The 25,998-nt window shown below is 42.9% G+C and overlaps 1 protein-coding gene across 2 annotated transcripts in view; it reads left to right on the top strand.

The window, feature by feature from the left end:
• Positions 1–25,998, top strand: part of erfl1 (Ets2 repressor factor like 1) — a 95,706-nt gene that overhangs the window by 29,662 nt on the left and 40,046 nt on the right. Inside the window, exons 2-3 of one of the 2 annotated variants that reach the window (XM_088410908.1) lie at positions 12,795–12,833; positions 25,340–25,475. The gene's annotated coding sequence lies outside the window, so the exon portion shown is untranslated. Of the gene's footprint in view, positions 1–12,794; positions 12,834–22,959; positions 23,080–25,339; positions 25,476–25,998 lie in introns of those variants that run through there. The other variant, XM_088410907.1, reaches the window with a different exon arrangement.

Raw genomic sequence — 25,998 nt, 5'->3', positions numbered from 1 at the left:
AGTCAAACTTAGAATAAAACAAAAAGAAAATTATATGTTGCCTTAAGTGTGGCCTGCTAGCTTAATCCCAATATAATGGTTGAAGGACAATGCTACTCACGTGCTAATGTTAGCATCAATACTTGCAGTTTCACCTGTAGAACCTTTTATGCAACGGATATTTGATTGTCAGATGTTCTCAGGGTTCGTTAGGCAAACAACTTTGCTGCGGCTCACTTCATTAGCGTCTTTGTTGGGATTGGTAGCTGTAGGTGCTTGGCATTGATGCGGTAACCTAAACTCGAGCTGCTTCCGCTTTAAAGGAACTCATATCAATCACGTCGAACTTGAATACGGGGAGTTTAGTAAGGCAAAGAACTTTTCCGTGCCTCGCTATATTAGCGTTTTTGTCGCTATTGTTACCCGGGTGCTTGGCATTGATGTCGTAAGCTAAACTCGAGCTGCTTCTTTGGTAAGAGAATGGATATCACTCGCATTTTTTTATGTTTTTTTATTTACCATCCTTCGGACTGACAACTTGCAGATGCTCTTCCATTTTTAGGTCTTCCTTCTGCTCCTAAACATAAGATTTAAAAAAAAAAAAAAAAAAAACGCTTAAACTATATTTTGATACCCTGGAGGTTTGTTCAAGGACCGTCCAGACAACCTTAAACGACGATGAAAAATCACTTTCAATGAATCCGATTGACTTTCCAGTCTGGCAAAATGAAAGGCCTGACCTCAAATAGAAAGCTACCCCTACGCCATCATTTGCATAAATGCAATATCGAGTGATCCTCTCCCGACGCTTCATCACTGTTGCGGTAAGTACATCCCTAACGACAAGAGAATACGCCAACCGTGCCCTGGAGACTTTTAACTAAACGATGGCGTAACAAAAAGCCGCCCCCCAAAATGATAATTACATCCTTGACGTATGAACGCGTTTTCTTCGCAAATCTATTAGATAAACAAATCTTTCACGTCTTACTTCCCCGTCGCGGCGGCGCAGCCCTTCCTCCCGCGAATCCACGCCCGGAAAGCGCCGAGCATCAGGAGTTTTGGTGGGGGGCAGACAGAGATGGATCGGAGGGGGTTATGTGCGGATAAACAGACTGAAGTTGATTGCTGGCGCAGAGAGGGGCCATTACGGCGAATCCGCACGCTAATCATAATGAATCACTTACTTATTAAGCGTTAATTACGCCACACAAATACATCCCGTGCGCTTGATGGAGCAGCGGCGCGCTAAGTATACCGCGGCTGTCTGCCGTTCCTCTTGTCCGGCCCGCGCAAATTCATCCTTATTTATTAATTTGTCTCATTAAAACAACAAGACTGTGTGGTGGAAGCGCTTTTCTTGGTGCGCAAACAAATGGAGGGGCGCAGGGAAGCAGGCGCGGACCTTAAATCAAACGTCGCCACGGCGCGCGAATGCTCGCTAATGGAATAGCTTCATCCGAGCTTCGGGCGCCTTTGAACCGCTGTTCGGTACCGCCGCCGCTTCCTGAAACGCCGTGGCCATCTTATGTAGCAGTAAGTCTGACTGCACCCAGATGGCCATTGTCCGAATAACAACATTGAGAAGAATAGTTATTTTTACTTTTTATTTAGTCATGCCATTGTTGTTTGTTTTAGGAAGTTTAACATGGACATTCTCCTATACAAACCCCCTTACAAGGAACGAATTAAAGGCATTTCCAGTCATTCCAATGGGAAAAGATGATTTACAGATAAACTAAGACTTGACTAAGCCGCCATACGACAATTTCGTCTTACGATCCCAACTCGGGAACGGATTAATTTTGTATAGCGGGATCCACTATGTAGTCCTTTATTTTGATGAAGACCACATTACCTTTTTATTGGCAAGCTGGAACGGATTAATGACATGTCCATTCATTCCAATGGGGAAAGATGACTTCAACATAAATTATAAAGAATTATTGTCACATGTATAGCATGAAACCATACCAATCCTATGCTCAAATTCTTCCCACCGCCGTTTTCTTTCCTTCCTTCCTTCCTTCAATTTACCCACAATGTCCACTCGCAATTTTGCCGATCCGGTCGGGCGCGAGGGCCGCACCTGAGCGCCGGGCGGGGCGGGGGCGCCATAATGGCGTTTAATGCCCCGGTAATACTGGGCAGATATTATAATCTCGACACTGTCACATCGCGTTAGAGGCGCGGAGACTGATGTGTCAATGCCGACGGCGAGCGGATGACCGGCGGGGGCTCGGCTAGCGCGGCCTCCCGCTAATGGACTCGGCCGCAGCCCCGTGTTTTCAAGCATATATTTGCAAACGTCATCTGCGGAGGCGGAGCCTACATCGCTATTAGCGCTATTAGCCTACAATGCTATTTTCTATTCCATTTCTGTGTATGTGCAATCAAGCTAGCGCTAAAAAAAAAAAAACGCTTCGAAGCTAGCTAGGTGGTTGACTTGATTTCCCTTTTATTTGCTTGATAATAGTCAAGAAATCTTGTACGCGTTTGTCATGAAATATGACAAAAGTGAAAAAGACATCGGCGCGCAATCCGTCTCCCCTCGCGGCCGCCCAGTGATTTATGCGCGTGTGTAATTGAGTGTTAATAAAATGTGTGTCCCGAGCGTGTGTAATTGTGTGTTTTGCCGGCCTCCACGTGCGAGCGTGTGTGTAATTGGGTGTTATCGATGCGCGCGCCTGTGTCGGAGAGTGAATCGAGGAAGGTTGCTTCTAGAAAAATGCCTTTAGGACTTTTATGGATTTCAAGACATATTTGCTGCTGGTGTTTGTTGGAACTAAAATGGATTGATTCGCTCATGAGCATATTCTTGATCTGGCGTAAAGATTTGTGGGTGCCCTCGTAGTTCACATGTTTGCCTCACAGTCAAAGGGTTCTGACTTGAGATCAGATGTTTTTTTTAGGGGCCGATATCGCTTATTCGTAGCCGCGGAGACTGAATCCCGATATTTGAAACCAAGATTCAGTTTGTGTAAAAGAAAAATGCAGACCCTAAGTCTTAGTAGGTTAAATCGCAGGTGTCAAACTCAAGTTCTGGGGGCCGGATCCGACCTGAAAGAAAATCTGTCAGGACCTTTATTTATTTTATGTAATTAATGACAAAAAACTTGAACTTTTTATATATATATAAAAGTCAGCTAGAGACATCATAACTTGTACGTGATCCTTTCCGTTTTAGTAATACTCCCGTGTGTCAACAAGGATTGACTCGAACGTTGGTTCAGTCTGCTCGCTTCTTTTATAGAAAATGACCTCAGCTAACAAGAGCTGCTGTTAGCTGTAACAGGTACTGGCTGCTATCAGCCAAATGACATCTGCCCTTTAGCCCGTCCCATTACGGTTATTATTGTAAGAATACAGCCGATATATATAAAAAAATGTAGACATATGTACATCAAAACTCAACTTATGTGGCTGATTGATCGATCTTCCACGATTCGTGTCAAAAAATTGATTAATCGAATTTTTAAGTTCCTGTTAATTGGACAGTCATACTTTTGGCTTCCATTTTTGGGAGAAAAAATGTGTCTTATATTCGGGCAATTACGGTAGCCTTTCCATCGGCGTGAATGCGTGTTTGTTTGTAACCTTTGTAAACGCAGCCAAAAACAAGTTGTACACAAAATGCAATGGACGTATTTGTCACGCGTTTTAGCATTGGAGTTTTTATACTTTTCCCCTTTCCGCACATATAACGGAATAGTTGTTTGTGATGTGTGGTGCGTGTGAGTGTGCGCGAGCGTTGCGGTGTTTAATTGATGCGGGCTGGCCATCGATCCCTCCCGCCCGGGCTAATGAAGGCCTGATTGGCTTGCGAGGGCTGGCTGGTTCTGCTTAGCTGCCTCTGCCTTCTACCCGCCTTCTCCTCCCTTCAACATTATTCTTCACTCCCTCTTTTTATATTCTTTTTTTTTTTCCTCATTTGGCCCCCTCTCGCCTTTTTTTTTTTTCCTCATAGCGCCTCCCTCCAGCGAGCGTCCGCCGGCAGTCCCACGAGTGACATCTCACTTCCCCTTTAATTTGCTGGCAGATTCATGCACTTAAGTGGTAATGAAAATTCATTTTTGCCAGGCAGAATGTGTGAAAATGAAGTCGTGACACTCGCTTAAAGCCCTCACGTTTGTGGACGCGTGCTAACTTGGCCCATTTCTTCACATGCTCTTCGCATACTTGTCAAAAAGTGATGACTGAAAATGTTCGACCCTGTGCCAAACACACCGGTTTTGTCTGCTAACTAAGGACATGAGCGGTAAATCTCGCACCACATTTGAGTGTGCTTCAAGCCACGGCACATCTTGGAGCCGCTTTTCATGTTCAGCTCTGGCTCGGTTGTTGTCATGATTCAAAGTTAGGTACGCAAATGCGCGAAGTGAAGCAGGTGACGTTACGCGTCAGTGATTTCTGTCGCGCATGCGTACTTGCGTACCGCTGATGTGCATTCCTGTGTATGTTTTATATACGCGCTAATGTCGGAGAGTTCAGATGTTGACAGATATAATCCGATAGTCGTTTCGGCTGATATCAACATCGCGTCGGGAAAGCCCTAACCCAGACCCTCAAAAGAGAGAGGCAGACGTGCTAACTACTAGCCCACCGCTGACGTTCATCAGTCTTGTGGAACGAGAAGCCCCCCCACCCCTCTACCCCCCCCCCCGTTGATTTGGCGACTCAATCAAGCCGCATGGCAGCCCATGAATGTCTTTGTGCGCGTGTCACTGGCCTGCGCGGCAGACACGCGTATTACAGCGCCCCGTTAATGGCTTTGTCGGATGGCCTTTTCGTCGGGACGCTCATGAAGACGGACGTGGCGGTGTGCGCGTATTCCTGTTACGGCAGCAGGAAATCAAAGGCCAACTTCTAGCCCGCGTTCATGCATCAGCAAGATTCATTCCTGGGATTTTTTTTTTTTTTTTTTTAATGTTCAAAACTGTCGCTGCGAAAGATGTTTTTCTCATTTTCTCTTTCCAGAAAATGTTTAACTTCACGGAGGGATCACGTAGATGTGACCAAAAGGCCTACCTTGACTCATGTAGGGCTGCAATACGTGATTATTTTAATCATCAAATTCATATGATAATCAGTCCGTTCATGAAGGACTTTAAAAATAAATAAAAATTCTTATTTAAAAATACAAAGAAAAAATAATTGTATGTGAATCAATTGCTGTAAGTGAGTACTACAAATGATAAATGTGGCTGATAAAAATGTTAAAATGACACAAAAAATTCCCTAATGTTAAACTAAAAATGCATGCTCTATTGGGTTTAAATCTGGATTTTGATGACTAATTCGAATCCAGTTATTTACAAAATGCGAGTGGATTTTTTTTTTTTTCACCTCAACGGTGATGTTTGGGGATGACTTGACGCTCCTGACAACAGCTCATCTGCGCTTTTTCACCGTTGTTTTTGACGAAAGCTGAACTTTGAGCAGACTTCAAAGCCTCTGCGGCACAGTTAAGAGGACAAGCCCTTCGTCTACTACCCCCCCCCCCCCCCCCACACACACACACACACACCCCGTTCATGTTCACCTGCTTGAGACAAGACGGATATGGCCGGCGACGGCTCTTTTGATCGAGCCGCCTTTCAAAGGCGCCGCCGGCTGCATCTTTATTTCACAACTCTACGTCTGCTCATGCGGCACCCCCCCCCCCCTCCTCCCCACACACCCACCCCCACCCAGCCAGCCGTGGGCAACAAACACACAACATTATACACTGGGATAAGTGGGGTGTGTTTACAGGTTGTTCGTTTCCACTCCAACTCTCAGCACGGGGAAGGAACAGGCTAGAGTGGCGGGAGAAGGGGGGGGGGGGGGGGGGGGGGGGGGCATTTTTTTTTTTTGTCCTGGTGAGAAATAGCCCCTCTACCTTGTAATTGGAGGCAGAGGGTGAGGAAGGGGGGAGGAAGAGACAGCAGAAATTGCTCGGCGGGGCCCGTGCGGGATGATAGTGTTTTTGACAGGTAAATAAGGCTGTGATTGGCGACAGTTACACTGAACCTTGCTGACCCACACACACGCACTGGCACTCCGCCATCTATATTTCACACACACACACACACGGACTCCCGGCTCATGCACATATTCAGCCAGACACTATTCAAAGTGACATAACAAAGAATTGGTATGATGAGCTTCAAGCGCCATTTCCAATTTGGGTTGGGAGGAATCCATTCAAATGGATTTTTTCCGGGCCGGGGTCAATCGGCGCCCGTCCTCCTAACATCCTTTAGTGCGCTAGCGCCAAGGTTTCCAGTCGCAATTTTAACGGCCTCTGCAGTCATTAGAAATCGCCGTCGCTGTAATTAGTTCCGCGACTAAGTCATTAATCCCAAAATGATTGAGTTAGCTATTTTTATTTACTTTGTTGTTTTTGCTGTTTTCAAAGGAAATCAGCCCCAATATTTTCTCTACAATACGATTGCTCAATATGCCCCCCATTCATCTAAATACAACATTCCGATTAATATCGCAATTGCAAAACCTATATTAGACCTTCCTCAAGCCCATAAAAAGAATTAATAAAATAAATAAATAGATACCTTGAATTAATAAAAAATAGAATAAAAACGTCTTAAACAGCAAAAGCTACTTGTTTGTGATCCATCTTCGGGGCGGCCATTTTGCCAATTTGTTGACTGAAATGGCATTTGAAATTCACAGTTGCTCAGGTAACAACCAATCATGTTATCTGGTTTCTGAGTTTGGTCATGTGACATTCACACTTAGTCAACCGAGCAACTGCGATTTAATTTTCAATGTCATATCTTCGGTTTGTGACGTTAGAAAAAGGAAAATTAGCTCAGGTTCTACACAAGTTTCAGTTTCCAAATTTTGAAAGGTGTTTCAATACGATTTTGCCATTGACATTTAGTAGATGTAAAGTCTAAATCCAAATCTATATCTGGATTCTGATCCTGGTTTCAGTGTGCTTTTAGTAATAAAAATAATTATGAAATGTTAAAACAAACGTGATCAAGATGTGTTATGAGTTCTAATTTTAGAGATTTTGGATGTAGAACAAAATAATCTGCTACAGTTTTTTTTTTTTTTGGGGGGGGGGGGGGGGGGGGGGGGGCTGACCAATTTTGGATGAGGACATTTTTGTAACCCAAGATGTTTGGAATAAATGAGTGATATTTTCTCATTGCTATTGTTTCTGATTATTGTATCACTCCATCAAGATTTTTTCTAATACTTCATAGTAAAAAATAAATAAATAAATAAATAAAAGCATGCATGAGAGCGGTGTCAAACATACGGCCCACAGACCAGTTCTGGCCCACAAATGAGTGTAATCTGGCCCACGAGATGATTTGTAAAGTGTATAAATGAGCTGAATTTTTTTACATACATGAAAAACTTGAAAACATTTTTTAATAGTAATGTTCATGTTTTATGATCAATTGTGGTGTTGTACTTTTTGGACAGTAATTTTGGATAGTACTAAAGAACAAGAACAAATTTTAAATTGTTGTATATATAAATATATACCATGATTTTATGGGTCGGGCCCACTTGGGAATAGACTTTCCTCCCAACGGCCCGCAAGCTTAAACCAGTTTGACACCCCTGATACATCATTCTTGCCGATACCGGTTTTGCTATCGGTATCGGACAGTAGTACTCTAAGCCGGTTTCAGGTTGGAAGTGAAATTGTATGGGGACAACACTAGAAATCACAGTATCATTTGGCATTTATCGGTCGGCATTTCGGCCTAGCGGTTAGTAGATTTGCTTGGCCAGCCCGAGGTTAGCGGTTCAAATCCCAACTCGGACGGATGGACGTCGCAGCCCGCGCGCGCGCTATTAATCTCTCTTCTTCCTTCCATCTTCCCATTCTCTTTTATCAAGTCAACAGCCGTCTCCCCCTGCCTCCCTGCCCCCTCCCCCCCGGCCCGCCCCCCGCCCTCACTCCCCCCCGCCTCCCTCACTTCAATCTCAAGTGTTTTCAATTTTATTCTAGAGTGGAATTAACTACCCCCGATGTCAAATTGCCGACGAAATCGATAATAATATCTTTACAAAAGAGGATATTCCAGTCTCTCGCGTCGGCTTTTGAAAAATGGAAAATTTAGCCGAGATTGATTCATTAGTTGACACGTTATAGGACGGTATAAGTATTGATCGCGGCCTGTCATGTCCCATCTCGGCTAATCGAAGCTGAGGCGCTCTGTCGATGGGCGCATTTTTCATAATTCCGTCGCCGGGGAGAGAGAGAGAAAGAGAGCGGGCGGGAGGGAGGGAGGGAGGGAGGGAGGGAGGGAGGCGGCGGCCGGCAGAGGGGAGAAAAGGAGGAGACGAGGAGGAGAGCCGCCTGCAGGTTCGGGGCCGACCGCTGATGAGAAATAGAGTGGAAAAAGAGGCGCCGGGAAGACGAGAAAGCGGGGGCCACAAGCTATGTTAATGCCGCGGCTATCGGGGCCGGGAGAATGAACGCGTTAAGCAATTAAAGGCAAACGGGGGAGATGACGAGGCGAGGGCAAGGATGTGCCAAAGGCGCCGCCGAGGCGACAACAGGGGGCGCTCTTTTGGGGTTTTCCGGGGGGCAGGGGGAAATCGTTTCCGGCTGCTTTACGACATGGTTTGAATGCAACCGTTTGCTTTCCTTTAGGGCCCGGCGTGAAATCCAATTAATTCGATTACCGTAGTTCCCCGAATATAGGACAAAATGTGCAAAGGACGCATCCTCAACCCCTACGCGAAATGTGGACCCAACTTGGGCTTTTTGATGTGTTCGACACCTGATATCAAAGGAAAAGCATACAGGAAAACCACTGGGAGGCTAAAATTTTGCAAAGACTGCCAAAAGATGATGACTTTCAATATGCCACGCTGCCGTCACTTCAAAATACTTGCAAACAGGAAGTCGAGAGGCACACCCTGCCGGTGTCAAATTTAGCCCATGTCGGTCTCATTTACCGCCATTCAAAATTGGAAATCTTGTCAATTTTGGACTTATTGAAAACCCCATGTTTGATCATGCATTCCCCCTATTTTTGCATTCATCATTTTAACAGCATCTCGCAAAAAGGGTGCAGTAGATTTTTTTTGTGTTGACAGCCCAAAACCACTGGGTGGCGTTAGTGGCCTACTTATGATATTTGTAAGTCTTTCAATGACTTCCATGATTGGCTTAGCCTGGACTTCCATAATGTGTCACTCGAATGACCTATTTTCAAACAGTGATTACTAAAGCACGGAATAAGGTAGACTCTTATTTTCTTTATTTGAGGTAAAGAATGAAAGCCGATCTTTCATATGGTACCATCAATGTTTACATTTTCTGTTATCCTTGAAAGATGTGCCAAAATGCTCGAAATCCGCTAGGACTCAAGGGCAGATGTCAAACTAATTTTTATGAAAATCAAATTCAATTTTATACATTTTGAAATCAGAGGCCATTAAAAACCGTTCAAAAGCGGCATTGGTACCAAAAACATGTGTAAAAGTTAAAGATAACTTGCAAATTTGGTATTTTAACGAGTCACATAAAATGATGTGGCGGACTAAAGCACACCAGTGCCTTATGCGTTGTTTTTTCAGAAAACGCTTGAAGAGTTAATAAATCTAACCTTTAAATAAATGTTTGCTGGGTTTATGAATTCAATTAAAATTCTAAGCATCCGTTAGTTATCTTCAGTACGAAAAATCTAAAGTCCTTTAACCTCTGACTCCGCTAGCTAGTGAATTCGGTCAACAGATTGGCACAAATCCCTCGGTCACTTGTTGCTAGGCAGGATTCATAGTGCTTGAACCCAATTGGCCAAAAAAAAAACCAACAACGCACATTCTGTCGATATGAAATACTTATAAACGTATAAAAGAAAATTAGAAGCACAAGTGCAGCCCTGTATTAAATATAAATTCATATTAGAGAGAATAACATGGACATTAATGCTAAGGCGAGTGAGCGAGGAGGTGTGGAAAAGTGGAGCTGAGGAGTTAGTGGCGGGGGGTGGTTGGGGGGTGGGGGGGTCGTAATAAATAGAAATTGAAAGGCTCGGGCGTGCGCACACAGAAGTTGTGAGGCGGAAAAAAAAACGTTAAAAGAGGCGGGAGAGAGAGAGAGAGAAGCGGCCCGCGACAATGATTGGCCAAACTTTTGATAGTCGTGCCATTGGTTTGGAAAAGTTGCCACGAGCGCCGCTAAGTCCAACATAAAGCCCGCCGCTCCTCTTGGGAGTCCCGTCACGCCGCGTGCAAAGCTCCGCCGCGCGTCAATCAACAACAGCCGCGGGAACGCTTTATTTATTTATTTATCTTTTTTGTATCGCTCAAAAGTCCAATTTGGAGTTTTCATCCTCTCAAGGATCAGCTTTGGAAAATACATGTCCCCAATTATCATCGCAAACGCCAACAAAAGAAAAGACAATCTGTGCACAAAAACCACAAGAATCAAACCGATACCGCGCGGCGAGCGTCAATTTTTCCATAGCTTGCCAAAGTGATCGCGCTCCCCACTCGTGCACAAGTAGAAATATCGATTCAACCCCTCGACTCAAAGTCCATGTCGTGTGAAAAAACCCGTCTCATGAATATGACACAGCACACAAGAGTGATGTTAAAATCTCCCATAAGTGTTCATGATTTTTAAAAAATCAAGCTTGCGTGTAAAATGGTAAAAATGTAAGCGGTTGGCTCCGCTCTCAAATGCTGTGGGTGTGTCCTCTGAATATGTGAAATTGTCCACAAATTGTCACTTTATAAAAACATCTTCAAAATTATTACTGTGTTATTCGGACTACAAGCCCCACTGTTATAAAAGCTGCAGCAGCAAAAATTGAGCAAAAAGAGAAAACTTTGTCACGGCTAAACTGGGCTGTAAGCCGCAGGCCGTAGCATCAGATATTTAGACAGAAAAATGGTATATGGATTTTTTTTTTATTGTCTGCTCACAGCAACATCCTATCTTCAACAGTCTGAAAGTGCATCCACGGAATATGTGAAATAGTCTACAAAACGACTTCAAAATTATGACCATATTTTTCAGACTATAAGGTCCACCTTAGAGACCTTTGAGAAAAATTGAGCAAAAAAAAGCAAAAATTGAGCGAGATTATTTTGGAATTGTACACCTGCTACAAAAGAGCATCTTATATCGGTTACCATTTTATCCAACAATACCTCGATATTACTACCATGTGTTGATTTTTTTTCCCCTTATCGCCGTGCGCACCCCTCAAAACCTTTAGGGCGGCGACATTTTGAAAGGACCAATCTAATGAATAAAAGAGGGTTCAACAAGATGGTTTGCAGAGCGTTAGGCGACCTGTAACTGAACACATCTGTCCGGTATCCTCGTGAGCAAAATGAATTGAAAGTATTGTCTTCCTTCCTTGTGCGTTGTTTATTTAATGTTCTAGGTTGCCTGGTATGGGGCCGATGTCGATATTTGCTATTGGTACGCTCCCATCCCAATTTATTTTCATATTGCCAGGTGATTAATAGTTTTTAGATCATACTGTGGCGTAAAAATGATTACAACTTTTGAGAAACACCACTCAGCTGATCGCTGATCAAGTCTTCAAAGTCCATCCAGCAAAGTGAAAAGAAAAAAAATGGTAACGCCGGTGCTTCATCTTGCTTCATCTGCTCATCTTGTACGAGAGTGGTTGAAGGAAAAAAATATTCAGAAATAACTTGAATTAATACGCCTTTAATAGCATTTACAGAATTAGGAAAAAAAAATCTAATGTGTTTGCAAAATAAACTACTTGACTAGACTTAATTTAATATAAAACAAAATGAAATGAACAGAAATATATCTTTTTTCTCATAAACCAAATGATTACCTGGATTCCCCGCCGCCTGCTTTGATTGATTTTGATTGACTAAAATTCACAGTGTGAGGAAGTCTTCATGTTCAGGGTGTTGAAAGAAAAAAAAATTCATAAATAAAATCGTCAACCATGAAAGCGAGGTACGTATGGAATCAAGAGGAATGAGATACACCAAATTAGAGCCCATTGGCCTGATGGACTTGGATTAGAAGGAAAGGAGGTGTATGGGGGGGCGGGGGGGCGTACTTGGCAGTCTCCGGGTATCTCAGGTTCTCTCCGGCCGAGGGAAAAGCGGTCGATATTTAATTGTTATTGCTCGCGTGGAACGCACGGAAGCGGGGCGCTGTACCAAATTTTCTCATTTATTTGCTATTCTTGTTTCCTCACCCTTTTGCCTCGCCCGCAGAGGGAGGGAGGGGGGGGGGCATGGAGGCAGATGGGGGGCTTTGCTTATATGGGGGGGGGGGGAAACGCTTGTGTCCTACGCTTCCAAGTTTCTGTCCTGCAGACAAATCAGATGAAGTCTCCCATCCCGACCCCCCCACCCCCCAACCCCAACATGTCCAAAATGAAAAATCTGTCACTTTCATCAAACGTCGCTTGGAATATTGTCTACACTCCATTCCCGGGGATCGAATCTTATTTAGGGGAGTGGGGTGGGTGGGGGGGTTGGGGGGGGGGGGTGACTACCACGAGCAGGACGGGATTTGCCATCTGTTTTCAAATTTCATTCCTCCATGAACTTTATTTTCTCCCCACTTCGGACAAAATTATAACCCCATCGATCCGCCGCACGCACGCAGCCACCCCTCCCCCTCCCCCCCTCCCCCCCCTCCCCCCTCCCCTGCATAGCCTCTCTCTCACAGCACATGCTTCTTAAAGGCTTTGCTTATGTAATCCAAAGCATTTTGCTCACTGGCGCCGGACTCGCATGTCAACTTTTTTTTCCCTTTCTTTCCTTTTTTTTTTTTTTTTTTTTTTTGAACGTGTTGCGCTAAATTGCGCTCATCACTCCCGCAGGATTGGCCCCAAGACTCAGGAGGGAAGCCGTCCTCGCCGGTAAGTTCTTTCTACTCCTTACTACGAAAAAATATGGCCGCAGCTTGCAGACTTGATCACAGTCAAAAAGTAAAACAAAAAAAAAAACTTTGGCACTGTGAGTTGAGTAATCAGGAGAATTCAAACTTGCACGTCTTTTGCTTTTGATAAGTAATACTTATTAGATGGATTGTGATTGCAAAGGTTGTGGCAGCGCGGTGGCCTAGTGGTTAGCAAGTCTGCCTCACATCATAGTTACTGGGTCAGGTGGATAGAAATATGTATTTTTTTTAATTTTAGGAATTGTAATTGTATTTTGTATTTTCATATACACGTTTTCTTTTGCAGTCTAAACATTGTTCCATTACAGATGATTGAATTTTATAATTTTTGGATCCGCCAAAATTAATCCAATAATCTACAACGAATCAATTATCAAATTATCAGCAACTATTTATTATTTATTAAATAATCGTGTGGGTTTATATCCCTCTTCCTCCCAAACCTTTGTCTACACGTGTACCCTTCTGATAGGGAGGCATTTGTGTCCACATTTGTGGACATTTGTTTTTATCTTTATCTTATGACTCATTAGAGATACCGTCCAAAGTCCTAGTGTCCTCGCTCGAGGACATCCTGGCCTGGCCTTTCCAATCATGTTCCGTGTTTGGATGGGATACGATTCAGTATTGCTTTCTGGATGAGACAAAACGGACACAACAATGGACACAAACGAAAAGGCTGGCACTCAGGGGGATGTATTTTATTTTAGGACTTGTGGTTGTATTCTTAGATTAGGATTTGTCTCCACTGATAACAGTAGAAGAACTCACCTCTGAGTAGTGAGAGATACAGTGACAAAAACTAAAACTGACCCAAACTAGTATCGGCCGCCAGGTATCGGTCCGATACTGACACTTAGTATTGGTACTTGTCCATCCCTTATTTCATCAGTTTGTTATTGCAATTTTTTTTTTTGCTAATTTGCAATTACTACTTTGTGATAAAACTACTAAAACTGACCTGGTATCGGCTGCCAGGTATCGGCCCGATACTGACACCTAGTATTGGTACTTGTCCATCCCTCTTTTAATCATTTTGTTGTTTTACGTTCTTTTCCATCACTAGTATTGTCCAGATGATTTTTGTTTCAAACTATAGCTGCGCCATTCACTCTTTACTATATAGAAAATGCACACGTTTAATATTGGTTTTAATATTTGGTTTTCGGTTGAACAATTTAGTAATGACACCATTACAGTTAGAAATTCACGTTATATCTAACGTCAAAAAACAATGGCGCGCGTATGAATATGGCTACGTCACGTGTGGGAAAATCCACCGCAGAAAATATTGGCTGAATAACGACTTTTCAATTGATCCATTGTTTCCTGTGAGTTTTACTCACTCTGAGGTCTGACAATCGATGCGCTTGTCAAAGCTTCCTGGCGCAACTTATGCCATCGACGCTAATGTTCATCAATTTTTTTCCCCTTTTCTCTCTCTCCTCTTCTTTGTACAAGGGAAATGCCCGCTGCAAAGGGGGCGCCCGCCCTCATTGATTAGGTATTAGCCGCGGCACCTCGGACGCCCGGCCGCTTGTTTGCCGCGTTGGGCAAATCCGGACAAACGATCGCCGAGCGCGGAGGCCAATATTTATAGAGGCCTTAACAAGTTCATTATTGCCACTTGGGTGGGGGGGGGGATGGGCCCTTACGGGCCCGACTCGGTACAGTCGATAGCCGCGATCATCGCTCATGTGCTTTACGGCCTCGTGGACTTTTACGGCCGCCGCGGGCTCGGCGCCGAAGCGTTTAGCGGCTAACGGCGCTTTAATGGAGGCTGGCGTGTAGACGCGCTAATCTGCTCGGGGCGCTCGGACACCGCGCGAGGATTGGCGCGGGCGGCCGGGAGCCCGAATAATCGGCGTGGCGGCGTGATCAAACCCCCGTTGGACCTTGGGGAAAATCTATGGATTGCTTCGAAATTCCCCACGATCAAAAGTTCCATCACGGGCTAATTATTAACGCAAACAGTTAGCGTGTATAGCGCACCCTTCATTTGGGGGTGGAATTCTGATATTTTCTATGTTACCGTGTGTAGCAAGGGTCACCAACATTATTTTCACCACGGACCGGTCAACGCTTGAGAATTTTACTGTGGACCCGGGGGGAATTTAAAGTGCACATAAAGTATGAGCGGGAGCCCGCAGCTTGCTTTTCAAAAATACTTTTGAGGCTCAAAATGCACAAAAATGTACACAAATTACATTGATGAAATCATTCATGTAGTTCAATTACAAATGCTATTCATTTCAATACAAAATTCGATGCAAATGAGCTAACGAGCTAAACGCATACAAAGCAGCACTATAGAACATACTAACATTAGCTAGCATGTTATGCACAGTCACAAGTTGTTGGATCAACAAACTCATTTTGGGCATATTATCAAAAATGACAACATTTTTACAAAGAAAGTACAAGCAGATTTCACAGAGACGGAACAACGTGCGTGTCATCGGCTGCTCTCAACTCAAGCCACAACTTCCTTCCTCACTGCAAAATGTAATATCAGCAGCGGCCACAGGCGGCGCTAAAACACAAAAATCTAGCCAAACTAAGCACAAATGAATGAACTGTTAAACGATAAACTAAATCAGTTCCAAAACATCATCATTTCGGGTGCAGCCCATGCGGCTCGGTACCAGTTGGTCCACGGGCCGGAACTGGTACCGGTACTGGACCTCCAGTGCGTAAGATGCGCCAATATTTTGGCAAGAATATACAAACTATCACAAAACAGAATAAATTTCATCTTTCGTAAACTCTTCATATCTTCTTGTGTTTTCATATCTGTAAGATATATATTTGTTGCGCGTTAAGCGTGTTTAAGATTTGAGTCGGCGAACGCCTCGCCAGTGCAACGTTGAATGCGCTCCAAGTGTTTCCTTTTTCTCGCGGCACTTCTCCAGTTCTTTTTGCTATAAATACCCAAGGTTGAGCTGCGTTCGAGTTTCACCAACTTTATGACTGTGTGTATATGCCAAATGACCGCAATTAATAAACAAGTCCGATGGAATACCTTTCCGTGTTCTCTAACAGATCCGCATAGTTCCTTACCTTGCCACTCTTAATTGAATCAGCTAGTAACGTCATAAACCTTTAGATGGTCCTCTCCGTTTTAATATTCCTGTGTGTCAACAAGGATGGACTCGGACGTTGGTTCAGCCTGCTTGTTTTTTCTTTTTTAAATTGAAAATAATTCCGTAAGGAATTCACAATGACCAAAACACGCTGGGCTCCGGGATATGAAAGGACCGGTTAAAAACTGCCAATGACTAAAGTTCCGCCCTCCTCACAGGCTTTTCCACCAGATGGAAAATTGTATAATTATACAGAAATTCGTTGAGAAAATTTTCCCCAAATCCCCATTTTACTTCTTCACGTGGACCCATTTCTTTTTTTTTCTATTCAGTAGTCCATTTCCAATCAAGTTCAGCACACTGAGCGCGCTAGCCCTTAGCAAACGATTAATCGATGAAAAAGTTGCTACTTTCCCCCACGCCCCTCGCCTTGGAGTCAGTGACCCCCCCTCTCCCGCTTCCTCTTTTTTTCACTACCCGCTCGCCCACTTAACCTCATATTTCACAGCTGAACTACAGCTAATTCCAAAGCCACCCCCCCTTTGCTCCCCCTCCCCTGCAACAGCGCTCCCTATACCGCCAGAGCACGCTTAATTAACCACAATTAAAGAAGAACGCTAACGAGAAAATTGCTCCGTTATGAAACAACTTCAAAAGGAGTGAGGAGAATGAATCCAAAGGGGGAAAAAAGTTGGGGGCGCAAGGAAGCCCCCCCCCCCCCCCCCCCCCCCCCACACACACACACACACACTTTTTTTTAGCTTGAAAATGGGTAGCAATAAAGTGATGCTGTAAAAGTATCCTAAAAGTGACTTACGTAAATTGTATGTACAATCTTTCTGGGTAAATATCTGATGCTACAACCCGCAACTGATGGTTCGGTGTGGACTGTACATGACAAAAAGTTTCTGTAAAATTTTTGTTGTTGAGGCCTATAATCCATTGCGTCTTATAGTCCGAATTTGACGGTACGGACGCTTCGCTACAAAAAACGAATTATGAATTAAGGAAAAAAAAGATGTTTTCCGGTACAATACCGACAATTTGGTTGGCAGAAAAGTACTGGCAAGTCACAATTGCATTTTTTACTGTAAATATCGAGAATGTGTTACCGTAAATTAACGGTACTTTTCTACCAAGTTGCCAGTATTTTACCGTAAAAATGTGTCCAAAAAAATCAGTCCAAAAATAAAAAAATGTACTGATACTTTTGATTTTATAACTACAAAATGTACTGTGTAAAATCAAACTAATCAATACAGTTTTTACCATAAATATAGAACATTTTCTATAATTAAGGGGAAAAAAAATTGTATTGATACTGCTGATTTTACATCTACAAAAAATACGACATAAAATAAAGATTATCAAAGCAATTTATTTTTACCGTAAATCTACAAAATGTTTCAACAGGATGCCAACCAAGTTGCCGGTATTTTACCGTAAAAACAGGATATTTTTTAAATAGTGTGCTTCCGGGTGGAACTTCAAAATAAAAGCGCATTAAAGTAATAATTTACTTTCGGTACTGTAGTGTTATTATACATCAGAACCAAGAGTAACTGAAGTACTCTTTGCATGGAAAGTAATCATTTACATTAGTTCTATTAGTATCTAAATTAATAAAAGTAAAGAAAAAAATGGTGTGTGTATGTATGAACATGTGATTGAATGTCTGGACTGAAAAAAGTTCTTGCGTCATCCAGTAATCAGACAGGCCCGCGAACGCATCCCAAACGAAGCAAATAAAGTCTCATTTGGATTTTTTTTTTTTTTTTTTTGCTCACGGCCGTCGGATGTTGGCAAACGTAATAAGTGTAGCGGCTACAGTGATAACAATTAGATTTGATTTGATTTGAGAATGCCTCCGCAGCTGCTCCCGGTAAAGCCGCCCCCTCCTCTCCGGCTCCTCTCCCCCTAGATTAAAGTGGGTGTGTTAATTCGGCGGTGTAGCGATCGAAAGGCTCTGGCAACAATGGGAAATGGGCTATTGATCAGAACAGCTCAGATTAAGACTCGGCACTGGAGCTCTTTCTTGCTTTCTTTCCCTACGCCTTTCTCTCCGTTTCCCACCTTCTTCCTCCTGTCTTCCTGTCTGTCCCGCTTGTGTCACCCCCCCGCCCCCCTACCCCCTAAACCCAGCATCGACCCCACCCCGACACCCCGACCCCTTCCTCCCTCTCCCACAAAGAAGAAAGCCGCTTTTCATCTACTCAAAGAGTCTATGAAGATTTGCTTGTCGGCCCCGATTGTCCTTCCCGGCTCGCGGAGGCCCGCGGGAGAAAACAAAAATGTTTTCCGCGTCGCTGCTGTTAATCCACGAGAGGGCGCCAATCTAAATCAAACCACAAAACAGTCCAATTATTGGACTCTCCCCAACCCCCGGTCCGCGGGCCGGTCCTCGAATCAACTGCCATATTGGTGTTTTGGCACTGATTTACTGATTTACTTTATCTCGAGCTGTTTTTTTTTGGCGCCGCCTCTGGCCGCGGCCGGTATTACATTTTGCAGTGAGGAAAAATGGCGGGGCCTCAGTTGAGAGCAGTCACTTTACGCGAGTTTGAACAAATTTCAATTGCTGTTAACGCTTTTTCTAAAGCAAATTCAGGATTTATCTTGAAAATAAATGTAGAAAGAAAACAGCACAATGTTTTATAGCTTTCTCCACAGGTTAACATGTTTAAAAAGTTTTTACTTTCTGCATCAAACGGTTTGTTTGGTCAAAAATGTATCTACTTTTAATAAGGATTGACATTTTTTTTCATTTCAGACACTTTGATGCACTGTTTTTTCAGATTCAGAATAAGATGGAACCTGTATGAAGCCTGTAAGTCAGGGATATCGAAATCGTTAAAGCTTGCTGGGCCGCATGAAGGAAAATCTAATCCCAAGAGGGCCATACCACTAAAATCATACTTTATATAATATTTATACAACTTTAAACAACTTCAGTTTTTTCTTTCATACTCCCCAAAAAAAAATAATTATAACATCACTATTAATCATTAAAAATTAACGTTACAACTAACCAAAAAACACATCAAGTGTTTTAATTATTAAAAAAAATCATTTGATTTTCATACTTTACAAAATCATCTCGCGGGCCAAATGAAACCCATTTGAAGGCCGGAACAAGCCCGCGGGCCGTATGTTTGACACCCCCCGCTGTAAATGTTAACGTTTGCTGAAAGATGATTTAAATTGCTAATTTGAAAAATATACCATTTTAGTTTAATAAATACACTGTCATTTTTTTTTTTGTAAATCAGATAAATCGCCGATCACAAAAGGTTGGCTGCTGGAAAAAGGTCAAAGTTTGGGCACCCCTGGTCTAGAATGATTGAAGACATTTAAATGTTTCGGGCTCCGTATCAATCCGACCGTGGAAAAAGCGAAGCCACCTTTGTAGGTTCTTGTCGCTTCGCTAGCCCGGCCCGGCGCCGCCCGCCGCCTTTTAGCGCCTTCCCGTGCCTCAAGCGGACACGCGCTCAGGTGAGATCTCATCTAGCGATCCGTCACAGGCGCGGAACCCCAATAAAAATGTGCGGGCGTCAAAGGCGCGGCAAAATGAGCTGTCACCATGGGGCCCCGGGACACCAGGCATCGGATTTGCATCGAATGGACATAAAAAGGCGGCAAATGCGAGCGGACAGCAAATCCATACGCTGAAAAGTGAGCCGGGGATCCTCGCCTCTACTTATATTAATTAACTCAGTCGATGGGGATGTGATAGGTCAGTTCTTCATCCTCCTGCCCGGACCTGCCGCTCTGTCACATGCTCCTCCCAGGTGACGCGCGCGCACTCAGCGGCGCTTAGAGGTTACGGCCATGTTTGGCCGTGTCCGCACCAGCTTGTGCCCTTTACGCAAGGCGCACGCGCGTTCGCACGGCGGCGGTCGCGTCGATATGGCCTGGACCCTCAGGGGACTCGCCGACTACCAGCCAAGCTTTGATCGGCCGGGTGGAAGGAAGGTCTGGCCCAAACAGGCAAATGGACGCCGATGCGCAATGGGAAACGTGCATTGTGGGTAATCCCGCACGGACCCCTGAAAAATATGTAAACATCAACGCTAGAGGGCGCTTAATCATGCTGGAATGCATAATCATTGCAAAAAACGTTTTGGGGCCCAATTGCCGACCGTATTTTGACCGCTTTTGCGTAAATTTCTTCCACGTCGTTCTTGCGGTATTTTAGCCAAGGGTGGTGCATATCAAACATGTTGTCACAATCCGGGTGAAATTTCAGCTCCCTAGTCTCTTCTTTCAATGCGTTCATTTTGATGTAAGAATTAAAGAAAAAAATACCCCTTTTTTGACCTTTTTTTATTTGGTTGTTTTCTTCCACATCATTCTTGCAAATATTTTAGCTGAGTGATCGCACACTCCTGGTAATGAAGTGGTTGCACCATATTGAACTTTGACATGTCATAATCAGTGTGAAATTTCAGCTCCCTCATGTCGTCATTTGCCTTTCCTTTGAAATGCCTTTTATGTAAAGGTCAAAGGATTGATTCAAATACTTCTGTGCGGTATTTTGACTATATTTTTGGTCATTTCTTCCACATCATTCTCGCGCTATTTTAACCAAGAGATGGCGCGCTCCTGCTAATGTGATTACTAAGTGGTCGTGTTGAACTTTGACATGTTGTCACCATCTGGGTGAAATTTCAGCTCCGTCATCGCTTCTTTTAAAGCTTTCCTTTTATTGTGAAATTGGTCATTTTTTTTCACATCATCTTCTAGTAGTTTAGCCAGTGGATGACACACTCCTGCTAGTGTGATAGCTAAGTGGTCATGCCATGTTGAATTACGGCATGTTGTCACCATCTGGGTGAAAGTTCAGCCCCCTCGTCTCTTAATACGTTCCCTTGGATGTGGTATCCCCGTGCATATTTTACCCGGCAACCCCAAAATGAAGGTCATGTGACATCACCTGTTTTATTTAGGGCTAATCCGCAGATCTATAAATTTTGCGCAACGGCGTCACCAAAAGACAAATGCCCAAGACGTTGCTTTAAGTTCCAATTGATTTACTGTTCAATTGAAAAGAAAAAGAGGACGGTTCCTTGCATGAATTCACGGCATTAAAAAGCAAAAATGAAATGGGCTGCTACCTGCAAAAACCCCCGTTAACATCTCGCGCGTCCCCCATAGTGCCTTCACATACCTCCATTTGTCACGTAGGGGCATTTTTGCCCAATAACAATCTTTTGCGTCCCCCTTGATCCGCTTGTCTCCTCGACTTGAACTCTCAGCACTCAAGTGACTTCCGCCGGTTTACCCAATTGATTATGAAGCGGCCGATCGGCGATCAATTCAACAATTAAAGTGCGTTAAGAGCACATCTCATGGTCGGATGCTTTGAAACCCAACGCGGCGCCGTGCTGAGTTTTGCGCCAAAGCTTAAAAAAATAAAACGCCCGCAGCCGCTACAGGGGCTCGACCTCTCGTTAGCCACGTTTAAGGATTTGCCACACACTCACACCAACACACACTTTCATTGGTGCTCGTTGAAAAAGCCAGTTGGCAGCTCTCCAACAAGCAGTCCCACATTCCCCATCCTTTTTTTTTTTTGCTTCCTTGTCATAATCCTCCACACAGTCGTGCAAAAATGGAAACATTATATGTCACGATCGCACTTGCATTTTATAGGCTATCACACATTTTTTTGACTGAAGAAAATTCAAACAATCACTGGAGCGCCCCCCCCCCCCCAAAAATAAAATAAATTAAAAAAATATATAAATGTATATGTCTACACACCCCTGTTGAAATCCTACATTGTAAAAACACAATGTGATTAAAAATAACTTAATTATAGGTCAATAAAGGACCAAGCCAATATTTGGGTCTAATCTGTCTCACTTTTTAGCTTGTTTCATATAAAATAACCCAATTTTTTAGGGTTAGGCTTGTACAGAATAACCTTTTTTTAGGGGGGGGTTTAGGGGTTGTTTCCTATAAATTTACCCAATTTTTTAGATTGTCAAATCTGTCAAAGTGACCCAAATATTGGGTTGGTGGTTTTGTTTATTTTTAACAACGTTTCTGAGCGCATGTAATAAAATACATACCTTAGACTTTCCAAAGTATATAAAAGATGATACTCTGTAAACTTTTGGTCAAAATATAGCCCGATTTGGGCCAGAAATGGACCAATCCACCAATCCAAACATTTTGATCCAATGGTAACAGTTACCCCATTTTTTGTGGTTGTTTTGTGTAGATTCACCTCGTTTTTTGTATCGTTTAGTGCAGAATAATCTAGAAAGTATCAGTCAAATTTGCCCAAGATTGGACCAGTTCTTTAAAATGCCCTAGAAACCATCACAACTCCAGACCCAAACCCAATACAAAATCTGTCAAAAGAAATTTGAAAAAAAGTGTAGATTTTTCTACAGTCAGTATGGAAAACCAAGACACACTTTTGAAAAAATCTAAAACCCAGACCCAAACCCAATAGAAACCCTGTGTTGTGCCTTAAAGGAACAGCGTTTCTCCCCTAAACGCGCTACTTATTTTAGGGCCCTTGAACCTACAACTGGAACGTCCCAAAGGGGCATTTTACAGGGGCAGGCAAACTGGCAGAAAACACACACACACACTCACACACACTCGCCGGCCTCATATATGAGACACGGGAGCGGAAACGGGTCGAATCCTACTTCAAATTCTCCTTCCTCTCGGCTTGTCGACCGGGGAAAACAAACCGACCCGAGGCACCGCGGACGGGGATTTACTAATTAACTACTTACACACACACACGCACACACACACACACACACACACATACACACATGGAAAAGCGAAGAGAGAGAGAGAGAGAGAGAGAGAGAGAGAGAGAGAGAGAGAGAGAGAGAGAGAGAGTGAGAGAGAGCGAGGCGGAGCAGTCCGCCCTCCCACCTCCCCCCCAGCTCCCCCCTCCTCCCTCCAGTCCCCCCCTCCTCCTTGGCTCCATCTCCTCGCCTCCCCTGCGCTGTCCTCGGTGGCTTCAGGTTGCTAGTCGAGTCTTAGCTCTCGGCGCGCGCGTTTGGATGGACTGACAGCTTTGCTCACTTTCCCTTCACCTAAAAAAAAAAACAAGAAAGAAAAACAAAAACTACAGCAGCTCAAAAAGTGCAGGTGAGTTTGACCTTTGATCCCGAGCCTTTGCTCGTTGGCGTAATGGACATTTCCCGCTTGGCTTCCCAATGGCGCGCTTTGGAAAAAGTTGCCAGTGAGTCCGAGTGAATTCTCGCGCGAGTTTTGGATGCGCAACATCATCGGCGTCGCTTATTTTGTTATTGACATCTTTTATTTTTAAAAATGAAAAAAGTTGTGCGCGGCGGTATTTTCGCTAGTTCTCATCGATGCGATTTCGGTGCATGTGATTTCATGGATTGAATGCAATTTTTTTAATTTTTTGGGGTAGAAAAAAAAATTCCGATATGTAGTTCTGTGCGCGTGCACGTGCCAGGGTGGCGCGTGGGTTTGGTTGTCCGCCATGTCCCGGATTTGACTCTTTATTAAAGTGTCTCCATTTGTTCCACTCGCCCTCACCTCCACGCTGTCCTGCATCCATCACTCAATTAAACACACACGTGCGCGCGCATTTGGCGTATATCTCTGGTGTTTTTACGCGCTTTTTCGTTTCTTGCTAGTTTTGTTGCAGCACAACTTTTCTTTCTTTTTTTTCGTACTTGCGGAAATCATTTTTTCACATTTTATGCATCGGGATTGAACGAGAAATTAATTTGGGGATTTTTTTAGGGTGCTCTTTCCTTTTGTTTTCCAGAGAAGTTTTTCATACATATGTATGCTATAACGCGTGCGCGCGCGCGTGATCCCGTCAATGATTTGTGGCGGCGTCCGCGCAGATCAGCCGTGTTTGTGGATCGATACACGCATGTAACTATTGCAGATGAAGAGGCCAATCAATGGATGCGCCCAATCCCCAGCCCGTTTTCAAACACATGCAGTCGGTATGCAACTTTGCACCAAGCGCTTGGAATAAATAGTCAGGCCAGAACAGATATTATTTTTCAAAATAGTAATTTAAGGTGAATATTTATCGCGTGTAAACTGTCAGGTAACGGAAAATTACGCGCACCAAAATCAGTCATTGTCATCTCAATTATAATTATCATAACAATAATAATAATGATTATTATTATCAAAAGTTCGTGTTTCGTTGGAATGGTTATTTACAATGCAAATTGCAGTCCGTCAAAAATTCCTCACCTTTGCCGATTTTATATTCTGATTATTTGGAAATGATTGAAATTCAAACTTGACGAAAACCGTACGAAACATCGAGCCATAATTTGATATTTCTTTTCTGTAAGACTGACAATGTGTCCTAATTGTTGTGTATGAATTATTGAAGTGCCTTTTTAGATTTTATTTCGTGATTTAAGGAAGTTGGAGCAGAATGACACGTTCGTTAAAAATCAAACTTTGTTTCTATATTCTATTGTCGCTTTGATTTGAGTGCTGAGGATAATATAAATTATAATTTTGATATTTTTGTAATTTCGCAAATTGCAAACTGATTATTAAAGGCATTTCCCTTGAGGCAATCGTTGGTCTTTTTTCTCACCCAAAGGCCTCCAATTGTATTTTTTATGTCGCTGCAAGGCAACGGAAGCCGAAAAGGTTTCCCAACGTGCGATTTTAATTAAATTAATAATTATCTTCCTTACCTGCTATTGAAGGCGTAGCGATGTGCCTGGGCGCTGTCACGTGACAAAAGCGCAGCTGATAAACGCCTGTGGAAATTTGCTGCGAGCAGGCCGCGAAGCCTATCGCAAGGCCCTTAGATCCGGAACACGCTTGAACTCTGTCATTTCAAATGTGGAAAATAAATGTGGAGGAAGTAAAAAAAAGAAAACAAACATTGCGACATCTGCAATCTAATCGAGCCGAAACTAAAATAAATATATTTATCTTGTTCAAGGAAAGGATTAAACAGCGTCATTTCTTGATTTCTTGAATTTTTTTTTACTCAAATATTAAAAAAAACTTTAGAAGGAAAAAAACGTAAACATTTAAAAATTATGCCAAGATTTTATGATTTTACATGACGTCTTTTTAATAGCTATAAAGAAAATGAGCTGTACGAAATTCATCCTTGAAGAGTTTTGGGACGAATCCAAAGCGATTTGCTCTTTTTTTTGTTTATATTTTATTTTTGTTAAAATGCTGTTAAAAAAAAACGTATTTTTAAACTGAATGATTTTGTCTTTCCAAAAATACCTGAATCATAAATAAAAGTTGTTCATCGGCAAACTTATTTACAGCATGAAAAAAGGGCATGTTTTTATTCTTCATTTTGTCGCTTCGATTTAACGGAATTTCTGCATTGTTCGGAATTATTCAAGGCTTTTTTTGTGTTTGTGTTTAGAAAAGCCGAATATTGGCGAGTCTTATCTTGAGCGAGGCTAAGCTACGAGCGAGTTCCCCGCGCGAGGCCCACGGACGGCGGTCGGGCTTCGGCCTCAGGTGCATCGCTGAGGCGGGGCGACGCCGAGCTCCAGCAGGTAGGAAACGTTCGCTTTCAACGAAAACTTCTTCATATGCTTCAGAAATCTCAAAGACGGGAACTAGAAACGATTATAATCAAACCGGTCGAATCGGTTTCTATGCCCCGGTCGTATGAATATTTAACACCATTTTGGGACATCATATTTTTCTATACATGCAATATGGCTCTAAAAGCGAAAATTTCTTGGACAAAAAACTACAGTAGTTCATACTTTGATTGTTGAGTATTCATTTATTGGCAAGCGTTACATAAAAGATAGATATAGAGGCTATCAATATATATATATATATATATATATATATATATATATATATATATATATATATATATATATATATATATATAAAATTCCTTTTTATTTTAATTAAATAAAGTAGATGACAGGTATATAGCTCTCTTCCGCACAATTGTGTATATTTTTTATGACATTGTTGTGTAGAGCTTGAAGGGTGTAAGATTCAGAAGTACTTTTGTCAAAAACAAAAAAGTACCCATGACTGACTCATGTGCTGCATTTA

The sequence above is a fragment of the Hippichthys cyanospilos genome, chromosome 3 (genome assembly GCF_059441005.1).
Source record: "Hippichthys cyanospilos isolate Australia breed blue-spotted pipefish chromosome 3, RoL_Hcya_1.0, whole genome shotgun sequence".
Classification (NCBI taxonomy): Eukaryota; Metazoa; Chordata; class Actinopteri; order Syngnathiformes; family Syngnathidae; genus Hippichthys; species Hippichthys cyanospilos.
The sequence above is the reverse complement of the archived record's forward strand: the minus strand, read 5'-3'. Positions and strand labels throughout refer to the sequence as shown.